Below are 20,900 nucleotides of genomic sequence, written 5' to 3' on the forward strand. Positions count from 1 at the left end.
GATAATGTGTATGCAAGTGTCAATCGAGAAAAATGACGAGACAAGTCTCAACCATTTTAGGAGATTTATTTGCCAGAGTTAAGGACATGCACCTGGGGGACAGGTGTATACCTTTCTCCAAAGATGATCTTCTCTAAATTTAACGGGGGAAAAGGTGGGATATTGAGAAGTACACAATTTTCATGTAAAAGGTGGGTAAAAAAAATAGTCATTCATGCATTTTTCTGGCTCAGTGAATCTGGATTTTTTTTTTTTTACATGAGATGACATAAACAAATGAGGCAGAAGAATAATGCAGGAAAGCTGCATTTTATATAAGACAACATAGGCAAAATGGGGCTGGGAAACAATCGGATATGCATTTGTGTCTGGTGAACTGGGGATGACTGCACCTGGAAAGACAAGCTATCAGTTTGCCTTGCCATGGTGTAATTTTAACAGCTCATGAGGAATTTCCTTGTGGGCAAAATATGGGGGAGGCATGTAGCTTTTCCTCTTGTAGCCATATTATTTAGAAACCAGAAGGAGGAGGCAGGTTTGTGTGACTCTGTTCCCAGCTTGATTTTTCCCTTTGGTTAAATGAGTCTGGGGTGCCAAAATTTAATTTCCTTTCACACAAGTAACACTGGAAAGATTTCAACTGGGCTCTACCACTGAATGGTTGGTCTAGGATTCAAAGGTGGTGAAATGAATGTAGAGATGTATGTTGGTAAATCATTCAGAGCTTTTAATCTTTGTCCCTAAAGGAGGACTCTCTCATTCTGGAGGATCCCTTTGAATGTAATGATTTGGGAGAAGATTGCACTCACAGTTCCACAATGACTCAGTGTTTGTTAACTCAGAGTGGAAAGAAACCCTACGTCAGCAAACAGTGTGGAAAATCCCTTAGTAATCAGTTGTCCCCTAAACCACATAGACAAATTCATACTAAAGGTAAATCGTATCAATGTAACATATGTGAAAAGGCCTATACTAATTGCTTTCACCTTAGATGGCACAAGATGACTCACACTGGAGAGAGGCCACCTGCATGTCATCTATGTGGAAAATCCTTCACTCAGTGTTCTCACCTTAGAAGACATGAGAAAACTCACACGGGAGAGAGACCGTACAAGTGTCATCAGTGTGGGAAAGGCTTTATTCAATCCTTTAACCCTCAAAGACATGAGAGAACTCACCTTGGATAAAAGCGTTATAAATGTGATAAAAGTGGGAAAGTCTTTAGTCAAAGCTCTGGCTTTAGAGGACATAAAAGAATTCACACTGAAGAGAAATCACACGCTTGTCTTCTATGTGGGAAAGCCTTCAGTCTATCTTCTGACCTTAGATGATATGAGAGGACATGCACTGGAGAAAAGCCCTATGAATGCCATTTATGTGGGAAAGCCTTCAGTCAATGTACTAATCTTAAATAACATCAGAAAATTCACCCTGGAGAGAAAATCATAAATGTCTTCAGAGCATATTCTGACTTTAGATGACATGGTGTTAGGAATGACGAATGTAAGGAATATGGAAGAGACTTCAGCTGTAGTTGTAACATCTAAACATGCCAAAGGACTCACATTTTGAAGAATTACTGTAATCAACATGGACATTACTTCAGTTACCTTTATTCTTCAGTCCACATCAATACATTCATATGGAAGAGAAATTGTATGACATGTGTGTACCAAAGACTTGTGAGTGATCTGATCATAAATGACACGAAAGAGCTGAAACTGTCAACATAAGAAACTAAAAGTCTTCAGCAACAGTTTTAATAACTAAAAATGTGTGGGATTTCAGGTAGAGAATCTTTAGCTCTGCGTTCAGTGTGAACATGTTTTTAGGTGCAATTTGTTGTCAAATAACGTAAGAAAACTTTACTTGGATGAACCCTTTAATTGTATTTTCTGTGAATAAACATTCAGCCAAGCACTAGGCTTGATGTTCACAAGAAAACACAGTGATAAAATGCTGCTAAAATGGAAAATAAGAGAGGAAATCCTTTATAAGCTAAATAAGAAGGAAACGTCTTTCCAAGGGCAATGAATGCTCTTGGAATACCAAACACTTCTTACTGGAGAAGTTATGCCTTGAAAAATCATGAGAAATCCTTTCTTCACAGAGTAACACTTGTGGCACATGTGAGATTTCACACTGGACAAAACACGGTTAGCATCTTGAAAGGAGAAGATTCTTTAGTGGTAATTCATTTCTTAGTTGACACTAAGTTTCTCACATTGAGGACCTATCAAACTTGAAAATCACTGTGGAGAAACCTGACAGATTTCTCAGCAGAAAAGTGAGTCAAGAAGGTAAACTTCTAGAAAAAAACTCTTAACACATAGTTTAGCAAAATAATTCAGAAATTTGAGAAAATGTCTATTCATAAAAATGCAGCACATAAATGTATCATAGCAAAGTGACCTGGGCATAAACTGAATGCAGAGTTATATAAGAAATCTCATTAAACATTTCCAAAAGATCAATACTTACAAATATTGAAAGAATAAAGTCGGTTGTTGAAAAACTTAGTGTGTTGGCGAAGTCCTTCTTTCATTTACGCAGTCCTAACAAATCGATTTGCATCTGCACTCCTTGGCTTATGGGTGGAGATTCCAGCCCAACTTCTGAGTCTCCCCAGTCTTCAACAGCTCTTTCCTCACAGCTCACCTCCCTTTACTCCAGTGTCCACTAAAACCAGTTGTTTCCATCCAACCCTGGAACTGACACATCGGGGATCTTCAGCCCCACTTGCCAGATTTCTCAGTGTGTCATTGCATAGATTTAGCAAGGAAATGGAGGCTGAATCCAAGACACCTGGTATATGCATTTGGGTGTCCCCAGCACTTGCCTCTGTCTCTGAGTAGTTACCTGGGATCAGAGAATGAGGCAGCCCTACTCTTCCATCCCTCAGAAATCTCTTGAAATTTTGTCCCTGAAACCTCTCTAAGTGGAGGTAGCAGTTCATCTCATGACACCCCAGAGTTTATTCAGGTAAGTCCTGAGTTATTACACAGAGACAGACACAGCTGTGTTCCTTTTACTTCTGTCCAGAAGATGAAACACCAGCATGATAAAACAGCCGAACCGGTCAGCCACCATGCAAGCCTTTCCTATATTTGATTCAATGTACTTTTCCAGAAGCAAAATGAAAGTTCTCACAGAGGGGGCCTCCTCTGCCTTGTCCTCAGAATTGGAAAATGTATTGTCCATCAAGGAGCCTCAGTACTGAACCTAAAACTCAAGAGAAAATGTTTCCTGAATAACAAGTGGGATGATGACTTGAAATTTTGCAAAACAGACACAATCTTAATATGATAGGCCTTACTAAGGCTAAATGGCCTTATTCATGGTTGAAATGGACACATCATTATATTAAGAAATCTCCACAAGTGATTGATTTTACTCTGCAGCCAGGGTTTATGTCAATTGTGAGGATAATGAGCAAGAGATTCGAGCCCTTGGCAAACTGGTTGGAGAGGCAAGGATTGTGTCCAGGCAGAACTCATAACATTATTTATTGTTTAATCTATTTAATTAAATATGTAATTTACCCTCAAACTGCGGCTGACATTATATGTAGTCCTGAGCCACATTAAGATGTACTAGTTGTGCTGTGAAATACTACGGGATTTGACAAACGCATGGTGGCAGATCTCCAGCATTAAAGCATAACACAGAATGCTTCTCTTATTCAAGCTCTTCTTCCCTTCACATAGAGGGAATCAATCGACTTTTGTATACTAACTTTCGAATTTGTTTCTTTATTCCCATCTTCTTTAATTAAAGCACAAGATATCGTACTCAATTTCCATTTGATCTTCCAAAAGAAAGGTACTGAATAATCCATACCTGAATTTCAGTGATTCAGACTCAGGTCCACCGCTAAGCAGTCAAGGCCAAACGTCCTGTGTTGCCACCTCATGGCCGGCAGAGGGCAATGAAACCCATCGTTCTGGCCATGCAGGGCGCATGCGCGGTCTCCTTCCCGCGGCGAGCCCGGTGTCCTCGGAAGACCTGAGTTTTCTTTACCCAGCGTGATGGAGGCGTCGCCGCCCTGGCTTTGGGTCTGGGGTCTCCCGGGAGGTTCCGGGTGGGGTCGTTGAAGAGGCCGCTCTTTTTGCAAGGCCCAAGATGGCGGGCCCTGCACAGACCCCGCTGTTCCGCGCCCTCAGGGCACGGGTATCCCGTTGGGGCCGGATGTCCCCGCTGGGCCCGGATGCCCCCGCTGGGCCCGGAGCATCCTTGGCGCTGCCTCCGCAGAGCCGCGCTGAGGCTGAGGTGGCGTGGGGGGCCCGGGCTCCGCGAGGAGCGGCGGCAGCGAGGGCTGGAGGACCCGGGCTCTGGGTCTCCGGGGCGTCTGGCTTGGGTGGGACTGAGCCCATCCAGGAAGTGTGACTCCCGGGTTCTGGTGCAGGTGGATCCTGGACAGGCTCAGGACCAAGTCCCTCTCCTTCCACCAAGGAGCGCCCAGAAGCCGGCGGGAGCTCTATCCAGGTTCACCTCCTCCTCCTTCAGGTGTTTACTTTTCCTTTATTTCTGTAAGGCCAGAAATTGGCGCCATCCTTCATATCGGTGAATCCGAAACTCAACACCCATTACCTCAGGTTTATTGTTATTGCCATTAACGGTGTTGGTGGCATTATCACTAAGATCATCATTGTTGTTATTGTCATTCATGATTATTAGCAGGTGTGTTCATCATTTTGTCTCACTGTGCATTTTGTTTTTTTTTTTTTTTGGTGATTGCTTTTGTATGACGTTGAATCGAACTTCTTTAATCTTGACTAGTGTTGTCAGATTCCTGAAGAGCATTCCGGAGGACAACTCCTGCCTTTCAGTGCAGGCACAGAATTTCATGGGCACAGGAGAGCACCTAGAATATTCCCCTTTCATTGCACAGCAGCTTTGGGAAATGGTGGCTGCCTGGCTCTGAGATGAGGTGGAAAAGACCGGATACTGGGGCAAGTGATAGCACCTCCACTGGTGTTTTTATGAAGCCAAGTGCACTGTCTCCCACGTAGACTTAGAATAAAATCTGATGGCTCTAAAAGGCCATGTTTGCCCTTCCTGGACTTCCTGGGAGCCTTTAAACCTTGTGTGGTTCCTAGAGTGGATAAGTTGCCATATCTGTGCCTCGTATGGCAGCACCAGTCTTTTCTGGGCCAACAAGGGCACTTAGAATGTTTCCAGAAGCCCAAGCATGCTGTCTCTGTTCCTCCCTTCTGTTCAATGGCAATTCACTGGGTCCCTGGCTGACATAGAACATCCTGCAGAGGGATGGGCTTGGGTGACTTCCTGGCCAGCCTTTCCAGGCGGTTATCTTTGAAAAACTTCAAGAGACTCACAGAGGCCATTCACTGGTATTTCATGACTGCAAGTGGGGTTTCTGGTTCCTTGAGTTTATTTAGAATATTTGAATGGCTCTGAATGGCCAAGAAACCCTCCCTGGTTTTGGAAGCTGCCAAAAACTATTACTGTGCCTCTGAAGATTCTTTAAAATTTTTCCAGGTACAGCTGAGAATAGGAAACTTTTCCGGGTCTAGCCCAACCAGCTCAGGTCGAGTCCTGAAAAACTGGTGGGTGTTGGGGGAGCTCATCTTATGAAAGAGCAATTGGTGGCAAAGCTGGGTCTCCAGGACAGCTGGTGTGTGTATATGTCTGCAGAGCATGCCTTGTAGTCATCTTTAGTAACTGAACACCATTTGTGAATGGATAAACTATATTCCTTGCTGTACAATAATGAAAAATCCATATTAACAATGGTAGTAATAAAAATATTGGATACTAACAGGAATGATGATCATCATGATACTAGTACTAGTGGTTATAATACTGATAATAATACTAACTCTATGGGCTTGGGACATACAAGTTTTCCCTAAGTGGATAACAGGCATAAAGATTTGGTGGTGTGGTGTAGGGTTATTTAAAGTCCCAGAAAGCAAGGATGAACATCTAGAACGAGAAGAAAAACAATCTGGAGGTTGGCATGTGCACACCTGGGGACTCCTGTGTTAACTTCTGGTGTTTCAGCCTAAGAGTGAATTTTAATAAAACCCTGGTCCTGCAACACAATGCTGACCAACACCTACCAGCTTTCAGGAGATAAGATAGCTGGCTGATGGGGCAGGGATCCAGAGAAGGCACGGGTCCAGACACGTGCACGTTGCCCAGTGGCAGAGTTCATGACAAGCAATAAACCCCAGGACAATGTCATTCTCAGCCACCTGGCTGTCATCTGCTCTTTCATGGCCCCTCTCTACTGGTACCTCTAGGCACTGGCATGTCCTCCAGAGGCTGTAGGAGGGCGTCATACTCAGTACTCTCCCACCTGCAGGAGGCAAGAAAGATGGAAAGAGCTAAATACCATGGTTTCTGGATTTTTTTTGGTGAGCATGGCATATTTTGCATTTGCTTTGATAGTGGTGGAACCCAGTCAGTGGTTTGCAATACAACTCTGGATGACTCTGGACACCTGTAGAGATTTAGACAATTTCCGGAAGGTCACAAGTTCTTGGAGGATTTTTTCATGAGTTCTTTGACTGAAAAGGTGGTTCAAAGAACTACTGTACTGACTTAGAAGATGTTGCAGAGGCTGGGCGCGGTGGCTCATGCCTGTAATACCAGCACTTTGGGAGGCCAAGGTGGACAGATCTCAAGGTCAGGAGTTTGAGACCAGCCTGAAACCCCGTCTCTACTAAAAATACAAAAATTAGGCGGGTGGGATGGCATGCACCTGTAACCCAGCTACTCAGGAGGCTGAGGCAGGAGAATCGCTTGAACCTGGGAGTCGGAGGTTGCAGTGAGCCAAGATTGTGCCACTGGATTCCACCTGGGTGACAGTGCGAGACTCTATCACAAAAGAAAAAAAAGAAGAAGGGAAAGAAAATGTTGCAGAGACTCTGGTGAACAGGTAGTCCCTCTCCTGCCACTCCAGGTAAAAGTTTCTTGGCCACAAACCTGGTTTAGCAGTATCCCTTTATCTTAGGTGGGTTACAGAAAGCCATTCACGACCTATCCAAGCATGGAGGGGGAATTTGACTTAGGAAATTTTAGGTGGACTAGTTGGTGAAAGAAAGTGCATTCTAGGGCTCACAGGCCTACACACAGAGTTGCTAGCACATAAAGCAAATGTATGAATTCTTTCTGAGCCCATGGCAAGATCAGGGTGCACTTCATCAGTCTCCTATGCTGGTATGAAGAGATACTTGCCTGAAAAATAAAAGAATAACTCAGGAAGCTTATTCTTCTACAGGACACCAGGTAGTACAGTAGGAATCTTGGGGTTGCGGTGGTATGTATGTTTTAAGGTTGTCTTTTAATCATCTTCAGCAAATTAAAGTCTTCAGAACATAAAAAAAATTATTCAACATTGTATAATAACTACCACAGATATATCCATGATAAGGAACTGTACTCATATAATAACATTAATAATGTTATAATAATATATATTAATGTTATATATAATTTATATATATGTTATAATATAATATATAAAAATATAATATATATAATTATATAATAATATAATTATAACATTATTATAATAATATATAATAATGTTATTATAATAATGGTGATGATATAAATGTCATTTCAATGAAGAGAATAATAAAAAAGCAGATTTTTTTTTTTTTTTTTTTTTGAGACGGAGTCTCGCTCTGCCGCCCAGGCTGGAGTACAGTGGCCGGATCTCAGCTCACTGCAAGCTCCGCCTCCTGGGTTCACGCCATTCTCCTGCCTCAGCCTCCTGAGTAGCTGGGACTATAGGCGCCCGCCACCGCCCCCGGCTAATTTTTTGTATTTTTAGTAGAGACGGGGTTTCACTGTGGTCTCGATCTCCTGACCTTGTGATCCGCCCGCCTCGACCTCCCAAAGTGCTGGGATTACAGGCGTGAGCCACCGCGCCCGGCCCAAAAAAGCAGATATTAAAGAACATATTCCTGTAAGCCTGTGACATTGTTCCCATATGAGCCCTCATGTTATTGATTACAGGGAGAGGCTTAGGGCTGCATCTTGAAATATCTTCTGTGATGACAAAGAAGAGTGGCAGTAGGGAGAATGATTCTGAGCCACATGAGGGCTTGGGCAAAAGTGGAGATGCCTGTGTCACGTGGAAATACATTACAAATGGACTATGGAAAAGGGTCTGGCCAGAGTTCTGCCTGACACAGGTCACACAAAAGCTTTCAGTAGTTCACCCAAAGAAATGGCTGGTCCAGGCTGTAGATGAGAAGCACTGGGCAGACAGAGCCACACCCGCTTCCTGAGTCTCAGAAGTCTGGTGTGCATCGAACATTAAGCCCCCAAGCCTACTGAGACTTCAACTCCTGGCTGGTCTTTTACCATCTCATTCTTGAGCCCCATCACGTAAGTGCCATCTCCATCCTGGAAATGCTGACAATGTCTGATGGAGGGTTTCGCCCTGGGTACTCAGTACCAGCAATGGATGAAATATCAGAAGGGAGGCTCCAGGGCTTCCATAGAAGACACATTCTAAAGTTGCTCGGGTGATCAAATGGTCATCTCATAGATTTTCAGTAGAACTGCAGCATTTTGTGAATACCTGAGTGAACGCAGAAAGTATCCAGATGCATGGCCATTCTAGGAAGCTCGCTGTGTAAATCACATACAAGGAATATCTACTTCTGGGCTCAAAAGCTACCTTAGGAAACAAAAAAAGTGAGATGCTGGCAGAAGGCAAATAACTCCACTTCAGTACCCGAGAGAAAAATGGTTCTGTAACCTCTGAGTTTATTTAGAAAAAGTTTGGAGCCTCAGGAAGACCAAGTATATCATTCCTGATGTTTCCAGGGCAGATTGGACTGCTTAGGCCTCTGGGAATATTCTAAGTCCTCTCCGGTGTCCATGGGAGACTGTCACTCTCCTCCTAGAGCTCACACCACCCCTGAGCAAGCTCATTGTTTTCTAAATATTCCAAGGAAGTCCATCCAGGGTATGCCTGTCTTGGTGAGTTTCACCTTGGACTGGCAGGAGAACACTGAGAATGATACATCCTGACTTCACTTGGTAAAGGTAGGGGAGCCAAGAAGTCCAGATCTGGAGAGCACCTGAAATACCAGATGGCAGAAGGACAGTAAGGAGGGGAAGTCAGCTATGGAGACGGAGCTTCATGTTTACTGCATGTAGGATTCTGAGTTCCAGGACTGATGGGCTGGTGGGAATCAGATACATGTCTTCTTTGCAGGGAGCCAGGCCAAACCAGCCATCTGGTTGCACTACTGAAAGCTTTTTACCAGTGGTAGGTAAGACACAAGCCAAACTCTCTTCACCTCTGGCTGGCAGTCCTTGACTAGAGAGGTTTGCACACAAGTGGTGCTATTAGCCCACGCTCTCATGTGGCTTGCTTTCCTTTCACCTCCTGTTTCTCATGTGTGCCATCATGGAACACGTTTCATAGTGAAATTCTTTGACGCTGACTCCAAATGACACAAGGAGGACCCAATTTGTGAACTTTTCATATATTTAGCAGAATCTCCACATTGATTTTTGTATCCTTATGTTCATATTGTCACCAGTATTAAAATTCTTACTATTTAGGTAATTGTGTTCATTATCAAAATTATTAATTATTTTTCATCTATCATTTATTTTTATTGGTTAATTTTTGTGACAGCTGTTATATAACAATCACTAGAGTTTCTCTATTCATGAAAGATGTCCAAGTTAATGGAGGTAACTTTACAGTTACTTTACAGGAGTGTTACTTTACAGGTATGTAAACACAGGTAATCTTGGCTGAACTGTGGCTATATTGTCTGGTGTCCCTTTGAAAGGGAAGCCTCTTGTGTGATTCTAAGTGACCTCTGGAGACAGAAACTGTCTCATAATTGCAGGGACGACTTGAGAAGGCATCCTGAGCCTGTGAGGAAATGCAGAAGCACTTCTATGATCTAAGCAACCTATGTGAAGGCCTGAAAGCCAAAGCAAAGCTGTCCAACAAAAAGTTTTCCTAGTAACACTGGAGGTCCATCAGCCACTCCTCCTGGTCTGGAAATGCCAGAAATGTCCTCCATGGTCCTTGGGAGAGTCAAGATCTTTTCAAAATCACCTCAGGAGCCACAGAACCACTCTATCCTACCTGAAATTGCAGAATGACTCTTCTTTTGACCAGAGTCTAAAAAAAAAAATTCATTGATAGTTTTGATTCCTGGGAGCCACCATTGCTTGCAAAAGATGTACCAGAGACTAGACATTTTCCGTCTCCTCACTTGTCCGGGGAAGACTGAAGATTTTCTGAAACACAGAAATGGGAATCTGACCCTCTGAGCAGCCTCAGGGTTTTCTAAGTCTTCCAAGCAGAGTGGAGGTTCTGGTGAGGACCCATTGCACACCCTGATGGTCTGGAATCACATAGGATGATGCGTTTCAACAACTCTAGGTGGAAATATATTTTCTGACATATTCCAAGGAGGGGGGACATAACTGGACCAGATGTTAAAAGGGCAGCTGAGCATTAAGTGCCTATGTAGTGTTTGCAGCTTAATATCCCATGCAGAAGGGGAATCTGGGCTCTTGTGTTAGAATTCAGTGTAATTCTGGGGTCCTGCTTTCCTTCCAGGAAATCCCACTTCCAACGGGATGTCGGGATGAACTACTGAAAGCCACTGAGTGTCCTGCAGCAGGTGAACTGTGGCCAGAGCCCAAGGATGAAGGGGGCTGCCTCTGTATGTGACTGTGAAGCGTTAGTCTGAGGTGTAGTAGACCCAGGCCCCAGAAGGATGGAAAAAATGAGGTAGGGAGTGAGGGGACCTCAGGAGAATACTGAGGTCTGCAGAATCCCAGGGTCAAAGAGACAGTGCAGTGTCCTGGTGGTGTCCTTGATGTTCCAAGAGGGGCGATAATCCATCTCCAGCGTAAAATCTTCATATGGGCTGAGGAGGGGAGAAGTGAACAGAGAGGAAGCAGGGAAGGCCAAGACAGCGACCAGCCTTAGAGCAATTTTAAACAGAAATGGACACAGTCCCAGGACCCCATGGCGGGGTTGCAGGCCAAGGACCGTCTCCAGGCAATGCATAGCTCCCTTTTCAGGTTAGTGGGAGTAGGGATTGTGACGTCTGCAGGGGTGTGGAAGGCTGGGCGACGGGAGCAGCTTACTGGGCTGGACCAGAAATACTGAACTTCTTTTCCATCCGTGAAATCCACTTCCGGGTCAGAAAAAACTTCAAGTTCTGGAGCGGCAGGGCCTAGGAGGAGGTCAGGGCCTGAGCCTTCCTGGTTGGACCCCGCTACCCCCCATGTTTCTGGGTCTATCCTCACTTCTACCTAGCGGATCTTGAGTAACCTCTTTTGAGTCCCCACAAGTGTGTTGTGTGTAGTGGGGCCAGGCTGCTTCATCCACTGCACGTTAAATGTTTCCAATACCTTCCGGCCAAAGCTTAGCGTTGTCAGATCACTGACTTTGAATGTTGACCTGGTTCCTTTTGAACAGAGTAAAATCTATTGAAGTTTAAGGTCACCTCTTTTCATGGATGGTGAAGAGGCAGGCTGTTCAGGCACAACTGCCCTCAGGTCTGGAGGGCGGCAGAGGTCACTGTGGGTGGTGGGTGAATCCGGAACCTCTGTGGCTCTAGAATTTCAAATATTTCACTTTTTCTTTTGTAGTTTTTGTTTGTTGCTTGCTTTTTTTTTTTTTTTTTACAATGGGAACTGAAATGTAAGATGCCAAACTAGCCTGTGGGGAACATGGATTTTCACAACAGTAACCACAGCGTTTAGTTTCCATTTCTATTCCCTGTTCAGGTGGGAGGCAGAAAAGGAAATCAGGTGCTCAGTTCCAGGGACATCACAGGACTAGGACATGTACAGTGAGGGTGGAAGGCAGAGGCATTGTTTTAGGAGAATAAAATTACTGCATGCACACACATATGTATGTATATGGATGTATGTACACAAACATGCATATTTATAGATTCTGTTCTCCCTCTATATAATTTTCTTTATTTCACACTTGATATGATTTTTAAAATTATACTTTATGTTCTAGGGTACATGTGCACAACGTGTAGGTTTGTATACATGTGCCATGTTGGTGTGCTGTACCCATTAACTCATGATTTACATTAGGTATATCTCCTAGTGCTGTCCCTCCCCCCACCGCACATCAGGCCCCAGTGTGTGATGTTGCCCTTACTGTGTCTAAGTGATCTCATTGTTCATTTCCCACCTATGAGGGAGAACATGCGGTGTTTGGTTTTCTGTTCTAGTGATAGTTTGCTGAGAATGATGGTTTCCTGCTGCATCCATGTCCCTACAAAGGATGCGAACTCATCCTTTTTTATGGCTGCATAATATTCCATGGTGTATATGTGCCACATTTTCTTAATCTAGTCTGTCATTGATGGACATTTGGGTTGGTTCCAAGTCTTTGCTATTGTGAATAGTGCTACAGTAAACATACATGTGCATGGGTCTTTATAGCAGCATGATTTATAATCCTTTGGGGATATACCCAGTAATAGGATGGCTGGGTCAAGTGATATTTCTAGGTCTACATCCTTGAGGAATCGCCACACTGTCTTCCACAGTGGTTGAACTAGTTTACAATCCCTCTAACAGTGTAAAAGTGTTCCTATTTCTCCACATCCTCTCCAGCACCTGTTGTTTCCTGACTTTTTAATGACTGCCATTCTAACTGGTGTGAGATGGTATCTTATTGTGGTTTTCATTTGCGTTTCTCTGATGGCCAGTGATGATGAGTATTTTTTCATGTGTCTGTTGGTTGCATAAATGTCTTCTTTTGAGAAGTGTCTGTTCTCATTTTTTGCCCACTTTTTGATGGGGTTGTTTGTTTTTTTCTTGTAAATTTGTTTGAGTTCTCTGTAGGTTCTGGATATTATCCCTTTGTCAGATGAGTAGATTGTCAAAATTTTCTCCCATTCTGTAGGTTGCCTGTTCACTCTGATGGTAGTTTCTTTTGCTGTGCAGAAGCTCTTTAGTTTAATTACATCCTATTTATCAATTTTGGCTTTTGTTGCCATTGCTTTTGGTGTTTTAGACATGAAGTCCTTGCCGATGCCTATGTCCTGAGTGGTATCGCCTAGGTTTTCTCCTAGGGATTTTATGGTTTTAGGTCTAAGATTTAAGTCTCTAAACCATCTTGAATTAATTTTTGTGTAAGGAGTAAGGAAGGGATCCAGTTTCAGCTTTATATTTATGGCTAGCCAGTTTTCCCAGCAGCATTTATGAAATAGGGAATGTTTTCCCCATTTCTTGTTTTTGTCAGGTTTGTCAAAGATCAGATGGTTGTAGATGTGTGGTATTATTTCTGAGGGCTCTGTTCTGTTCCATTGGTCTAGAGTTCTGTTTTCATGCCAGTACCATGCTGTTTTGGTTACTGTAGCTTTGCAGTATAGTTTGAAGTCAGGTAGTGTGATGTCTCCAGCTTTGTTCTTTTGACTTAGGATTGTCTTGGCAATGCGGGCTCTTTTTTGGTTCCATATGAAGTTTAAAGGAGTTTTTTTCCAATTCTGTGAAGAAAGTCATTGGTAGTTTAGTGGGGATGGCATTGAATCTATAAAGGACCTTGAGCAGTATGGCCATTTTCACGATATTGATTCTTCCTGTTCATGAGCATGGAATGTTCTTCCATTTGTTTGTGTCCTCCTTTATTTCATTGAGCAGCGGTTTGTAGTTCTCTTTGAAGAGGTCCTTCACATCTGTTGTAAGTTGGATTCCTAGGTATTTTATTGTCTTTGAAGCAATTGTGAATGGGAGTTCATTCATGATTTGGCTCTCTGTTTGTCTGTTATTGGTGTGTAGGAATGCTTGTGATTTTTGCACATTAATTTTGTATCCTGAGACTTTGCTAAAGTTGCTTATCGGTTTGAGGAGATTTTGTGCTCAGATGATGGGGTTTTCTAAATAGACAGTCATGTCATCTGCAAACAGGGACAATTTGACTTCCTCTTTTCCTAATCGAATACCCTTTATTTCTTTGTCTTGCCTGATTGCCATGGCCAGAACTTCCAACACTATGTTGAATAGGAGTGATGAGAGAGGGCATCCCTGTCTTGTGCAAGTTTTTAAGTGGAATGCCTCCAGTTTTTGCCCATTCAGTATGATACTGGCTGTGGGTTTGTCATAAATAGCTCTTATTATTTTGAGATGCGTTCCATGAATACTGAATTTATTGAGAGTTTTTAGTAGGAAGGGTTGTTGAATTTTGTCAAAGGCCTTTTCTGCGTCTATTGAGATAATCATGTGGTTTTTGTCTTTGGTTCTGTTTATATGCTGGATTACGTTTATTGATTTGCATATGTTGAAACAGCCTTGCATCCCAGGGATGAAGCCCACTTGATCATGGTGAGTAAGATTTTCGATGTGCTGCTGGATTCAGTTTGCCAGTATTTTATTGAGGATTTTTGCATGGATGTTCATCAGGGATATTGGTCTAAAATTCTCTTGTTTTGGTGTGTCTCTGCCAGGCTTTGGTATCAGGATGATGTTGGCCTCACAAAATGAGTTAGGGAGGATTCCCTCTTTTTCTATTGATTGGAATAGTTTCAGAAGGAATGGTACCAGCTCCACTTTGTACCTCTGGTAGAATTCAGATGTGAATCTGTCTGGTCCTGGACTTTTTTTTGTTAGTAGGCTGTTAATTATTGCTTAAATTTCAGAGCCTGCTATTGGTCTCTTCAGGGATTCAACTTCTTCCTGGTTTAGTCTTGGGAGAGTGTATGTGTCCAGGAATTTATCCATTTCTTCTAAGTTTTCTAGTTTATTTGCATAGAGGTGTTTATAATATTTTCTGATGATACTTTGTATTTCTGTGGGGTCGGTGGTGATATCCCCTTTATCATTTTTTATTGCATCTATTTGATTCTTCTCTCTTTTCTTCTTTATTAGTCTTGCTAGTGGTCCATTAATTTTGTTGATCTTTTCAAAAAAAACGGCTTGTGGATTCTTGATTTTTTGAAGGGTTTTTTGTGTCTCTCCTTCAGTTCTGCTCTGATCTTAGTTATTTCTTGCCTTCTGTTGGCTTTTGAATGTGTTTGCTCTTGTGTCTCTAGTTCTTTTAATTGTGATGTTAGGGTGTCAATTTCAGATCTTTCCTGCTTTCTCTTGTGAGAATATAGTGCTATACATTTCCCTCTACACACTGCTTTAAACGTGTCCCAGAGATTCTGGTCTGTTGTATCTTTTTTCTCATTGGTTTCAAATAACATCTTTATTTCTGCCTTCATTTCGTTATGTACCCAGTAGTCATTCAAGAGCAAGTTGTTCAGTTTCCATGTAGTTGAGTGGTTTTGATTGATTTTCTTAATCCTGAGTTCTAGTTTGATTGCACTGTGGTCTGAGAGACAGTTTGTTATAATTTCTGTTCTTTTACACTTGCTGAGGGGTGCCTTACTTCCAACTATGTGGTCAATTTTGGAATAAGTGCAATGTGGTGCTGAGAAGAATGTATATTCGGTTGATTTGAGGTTAAGAGTTCTGTAGATGTCTATTAGGTCCGCTTGGAGCAGAGTTGAGTTCAATTCCTGGATATCCTTGTTAACTTTCTGTCTCGTTGATCTGTCCAATGTTGACAGTGGGGTGTTAAATTCTCCCACTATTATTGTATGGGAGTCTAAGTCTCTTTGTAAGTCTCTAAGGACTTGTCTTATGAATCTGGATGCTCCTGTATTGGGTGCATATATATTTAGGATAGTTAACTCTTCTTGCTGAACTGATGCCTTTATCATTATGTAATGACCTTCCTCGTCTCTTTTGATCTTTGTGGTTTAATGTCTGTTTTATCAGAGACTAGGATTGCAACCCCTGCCGTTTTTTGTTTTCCATTTGCTTGGTAGATCTTCCTCCATCCCTTTATTTTGAACCAATGTGTGTCTCTGCACGTGAGATGGGTCTCCTGAATACAGGAAACTGATGGGTCTTGACTCTTTATCCAATTTGCCAGTCTGTGTCTTTTAATTGGAGTATTTAACCTATTTACATTTAAGGTTAATATTGTTATGTGTGAACTTGATCCTGTCATTATGATGTTAGCTGGTTATTTTGCTCGTTAGTTGATGCAGTTTTTTCCTAGCATTGATGGTCTTTATATTTTGGCATGTTTTTGCAATGGCTAGTACTGGTTGTTCCTTTCTATATTTAGTACTTCCTTCAGGAACTCTTGTAGGGCAGGCCTGGTGGTGACAGAATCTCTCAGCATTTGCTTGTCTGTAAAGGATTTTATTTCTCCTTCACTTATGAAACTTAGTTGGCTGGATATGAAATTCTGGTTTGAAAATTCTTTAAGAATGTTGAATATTGGCCCCCACTCTCTTCTGGCTTGTAGAGTTTCTGCCAAGAGATCTGATGTTAGTTTGATGAGTTTCCCTTTGTGGGTAACGTGACCTTTCTCTCTAGCTGCCTTTAACATTTTTTTCCTTCATTTCAACTTTGGTGAATCTGACAATTATGTGTTTTGAAGTTGCTCTTCTTGAGGAGTATCTTTGTAGCGTCCTCTGTATTTCCTGAATTTGAACGTTGGCCTGCCTTGCTAGGTTGGGGAAGTTCTCCTGGATGATATCCTACAGAGTGTTTTCCAACTTCGTTCCATTCTCCCCGTCACTTTCAAGTACACCAATCAGATGTAGATTTGGTCTTTTCACATAATCCGTATTCTTGGAGGCTTTGTTCATTTCTTTTTACTCTTTCTTCTCTAAACTTCTCTTCTCGCTTCATTTCATTCATTTGATCTTCAATCTCTGATACTCTTTCTTCCAGTTGATCGAGTTGGTTACTGAAGCTTGTACATTTTTCATGTAGTTCTCGTGTCATGGTTTTCATCTCTATCAGGTTGTTTATGGACTTCTCTGCATCGGTTATTCTAGTTATCCATTCATCAAATCTTTTTTCAAGGTTTTTAGTTTCTTTGTGCTGGGTTCGTAGTTCCTCCTTTAGCTCTGAGAAGTTTGATCAACTGAAGCCTTCTTCTCTCAACTTGTCAAAGTCATTCTCCTTCCAGCTTTGTTCTGTTGCTGGTGAGGAGCTGCATTCCTTTGGAGGGGGAGAGGTGCTCTGATTTTTTGAATTTTGAGCTTTTCTGCACTGCTTTTTCCCCATCTTTGTGGTTTTATGTACCTTTGGTCTTTGATGATGGTGATGTATGGATGAGATTTTGGTGTGTATGTCCTTTGTGTTTGTTAGTTTTCCTTCTAACAGTCAGGACCCTCAGCTGCAGGTCTGTTGGAGTTTGCTTGAGGTCCACTCCAGTTAGGCTACTCCCAGTTAGGCTCCCCAGTTAGGCTACTCGGGGACCAGGGACCCACTTGAGCAGGCAGTCTGTCAGTTCTCAGATCCCAACCTCCATGCTGGGAGAATCACTACTCTCTTCAAAGCTGTCAGACAGGGACATTTACATCTGCAGAGGTTTCTGCTGCTTTTTGTTTAGCTATGCCCTGTCCCCAGAGGTGGAGTCTACAGAGGCAGGCAGGCCTCCTTGAGCTGCAGTGGGCTCCACCCAGTTCGAGCCTCCTGGCTGCTTTGTTTACCTACTTAAGCCTCAGCAATGGTGGGCGCCCCTCCCCCAGCCTTGCTGCCACTTTGCAGTTAGATCTCAGACTGCTGTGCTAGCAATGAGGGAGGCTCTGTGGGCTTGGGACCCTCGTGCCAGGTGTGGGATATAATCTCCTGGTGTGCCATTTGCTAAGACCCTTGGTAAAGCACAGTATTGGGTGGAAGTGACCCAATTTTCCAGGTGTTGTGTGTCACGGTTTCCCTTGGCTAGGAAAAGGAATTCCCTTCCCCCTTGCACTTCCTGGGTGAGGCGAAGCCTTGCCCTGCTTCAACTCTCACTCATTGGGCTGCACCCACTGTCCTGCACCAACTGTCCAACATGCCCCAGTGAGATGAACCTGGTACCTCAGTTGGATATACAGAAATCACCCATCTTCAGTGTTGCTCATGCTGGCAGCTGGAGGCTGGAGCTGTTTCTCTTCGGCCATCGTGGCACCAACTTTACTTGATATGATTTCTAAATTTAAATACCTTTGAGACAAATGTGAATTATGAAGAGATTTAAAAATGTCAGTGAAAAATGGAATTAAAAATAAAAATATAAATATCAACTTTATTTCTCACTATAATCTCTACTGAGGTCAAGACACTGTATTAAGGGATTATCCCAACCATTCAGTCCATTGCTAAAGAACTGAGGGTTCTGAATGGGAATTTAGCCATGTCAATGCAGTCTTCTACTATTAACTAAAGAAAAATGGGTGCCCTTTACAGTTTTTTTTTTTTTTTTTTGAGGCGGAGTTCACTCTGTCGCCCGGACTGGAGTGCAGTGGCCAGATCTCAGCTCACTGCAAGCTCCGCCTCGGGTTACGCCATTCTCCTGCCTCAGCCTCCGAGTAGCTGGGACTACAGGCGCCCGCCACTCGCCGGCTAGTTTTGTATTTTTAGTAGAGACGGGGTTTCCGTGTTAGCCAGGATGGTCTCGATCTCCTGACCTCGTGATCACCCGTTCGGCCTCCCAAAGTGCTGGGATTACAGGCTTGAGCCACCGCGCCGGCCTACAGTTATTTTAAGATTAGAAAAAATAAGGTCAGAAGATACCAAATCAGGACTGTAATGTTGATCCTAATAATTCCCATGAAAATCTGCAAAATTACCAGTGTTTGACGAGAGGAAGGAACAGAAGTGTTGGTGGTGCAGAGGGACTCTACTGAAGTTTTACAGGGCACTTTTCTGCAAAAGTATTTGCTAATTTCTCTAAGAACTCTCCTACTAAGCAGATATTATGGTGCTCTGATCCTACAGAACGTCAACAAGTAAAATGCCTTGAGCATCCCCAGAACCTCCTGGCTTTTGCTTTTGAGAAGTTTCCTTTTGCTCTGACTGGGCCACTTCTACCTCTTGGTAGTCATTGCTTTAATTGTGCTTTGCCTTCAGGATCCTATTGATAAAGCCAGTTTCACTCCCTGTTATAATTCTTCAAAAGAATGCTTCAGGATCATGATTCTGCTTGTTCAAAATAGTCACTGATAGCTCTGCTTTTGTCCACAGCTGATCTAGGCACAAGGGTATTCGGGACTCATCAAATGTAAAGTTTCTCAACTTTCACGTTATAGTCAGTATTGTGTAAGGTGAACCAATTGAGATGTCTGTGGTGTTGGCTATAATATCTCTTGTTATTGTCAGTCCTCCTCAGTTAGGCATAGAAACAATTTTTTTCTCTCCAAAATTGGAATGGCTGCCCCTCCTCTGTGGGCTTCCTCTTCAACATTGTCTTACCTCTTCTTAGAATAAGGTATCCGTTTGTAAATGACTGATCCTTCAGGTCAGTTTTCCCATAGACTTTTCATAAAGAATAATTTATTTCACCGTTTTTGGTACCCCAGCTTCACCATAAATTTGATGTTGTTCTTGTTTCAGGTTGGCAGAATTCAAGTTTGGCAGAATTCAAGTTTGGCAGAATTCATGTGGCTGTTTTCAGACTGATGTTTTAAATCCTGTTCAGATATGTTAAAACAGGGACAGGCATGGTGGCTCACGCCTGTCATCCCTGCACTTTGGGAGGCTGGGCAACAAGGCAAAACCCTGCCTTGACAGAAAATACAAAAATTAGCCTCCACAAAAAACACAAAAATTAGCTGGGCAAGGTCCCAGCTACTTGGAAGGCTGAGGCAGGAGAATCACTTCAGCCTGGGAAGCAGAGGTTACTTTGAGCCAAGATTGCTCCACTGCACTGCAATCTCGGTGAGGGGAGTGAAACCCTGTCTCAAAACAGAAAAAAAGTTCAAATAAACTAGTATATGTGTGTTTTGAGGCAAAAGCTAAAAGTTCATGCATAGTTTTTTCATCATTGTTATTTTGCATGAACTTATTGAAGCCCCCTATTATTTGCCAAAATTTTCTCACCTTATTAATTTCTATATACATACAGAATTTCCAATTTGTGTAAACCTTTCTTCCCAGTTACTGAGCAATTATTTTAAATTTGAAAAATATGAGCTATTTTAATCTATATTTTTGTTTTCTACTTCCGAATATTTTAGAGGAAATATGGATAATGAGACTTGTAAAATGGAGATGTTTGGAAGTTTCTGTTACCAATGACAAATTAATTTTTAAATAATTTCAGGAAAATGTAGGTGAATGTCTGTACTTTCATGTGAACATTCATAGTAAAACAGATTTTTGAATTTCTACCCTTGATAAACTTTAATGTAAAATATGTGAGTAAATGTGTACTTTTCTGTTCCTCATGAACATTCTCAAGTTTATGCTGTCTGGATTTTCTCAGGACCAATTACAAGCGGTATATGCTGCTGAAGTGTCTCAAAGATTATGTCCCAAGAGAGTGCCCTGCTGTTTTTCCAATATTAATTTCTCAGTTTTACCAAGTTACAAGTTTGTTTTTCATAAAATATAAAACGTTTTGCCTCCAGCAGAAATACATTTTGGAAGATAACTTTCCCGTGGGTAAGGGGTATAAAGGAAGCTTGGATTTGTTCTGAGAAAGGGAGAGGGGACTTCTTCCCATTGTCACGCACATCTGATTTTAGGGCTGAATGCCTTTCCGAGCTTGGCTCAGTCCTCTCAAACTTGCTGGTAAATGGACACAAATTAAAGGGAAATAATTGTACACCATTTGGGATCAAGGAATCCGGATATCTGAACCATTGTTTATTATTGCCCCCCTCACCCTCTCACTCTCCAGATCTCTAGTGTCTGTCATTCCACTTCTATGTCCAGGTGTACAATTATTTAACTCACACTACAAATGAGAACTTCATGTGTTCATTTGTACAGATTCTCTTCCTCCTAGCTACCTCTGAGATTGCAAGAACAATCACTGCTCCCCCTCCTCCTTCTCAGCCTACTCAAACAGAAGACAAGAGCATTATATATATATATATGCACACAACACATACATGTGCACATATATATAC

At 42.4% G+C, this 20,900-nt stretch overlaps 3 pseudogenes; all 3 read left to right on the plus strand.

Annotated features, from left to right (window-relative positions):
- LOC117095273 overlaps positions 1 to 20,900 on the plus strand; it is a 1,129,150-nt pseudogene that overhangs the window by 894,251 nt on the left and 213,999 nt on the right.
- On the plus strand, positions 735 to 1,637 carry LOC117095271 (annotated as a pseudogene).
- The window catches only part of LOC117094239, an 18,605-nt pseudogene continuing 1,584 nt past the window's right edge, over positions 3,880 to 20,900 (plus strand).

Source organism: Trachypithecus francoisi, unplaced genomic scaffold (genome assembly GCF_009764315.1).
Source record: "Trachypithecus francoisi isolate TF-2019V2 unplaced genomic scaffold, Tfra_2.0 Lachesis_group13, whole genome shotgun sequence".
In the NCBI taxonomy this organism is placed as follows: Eukaryota; Metazoa; Chordata; class Mammalia; order Primates; family Cercopithecidae; genus Trachypithecus; species Trachypithecus francoisi.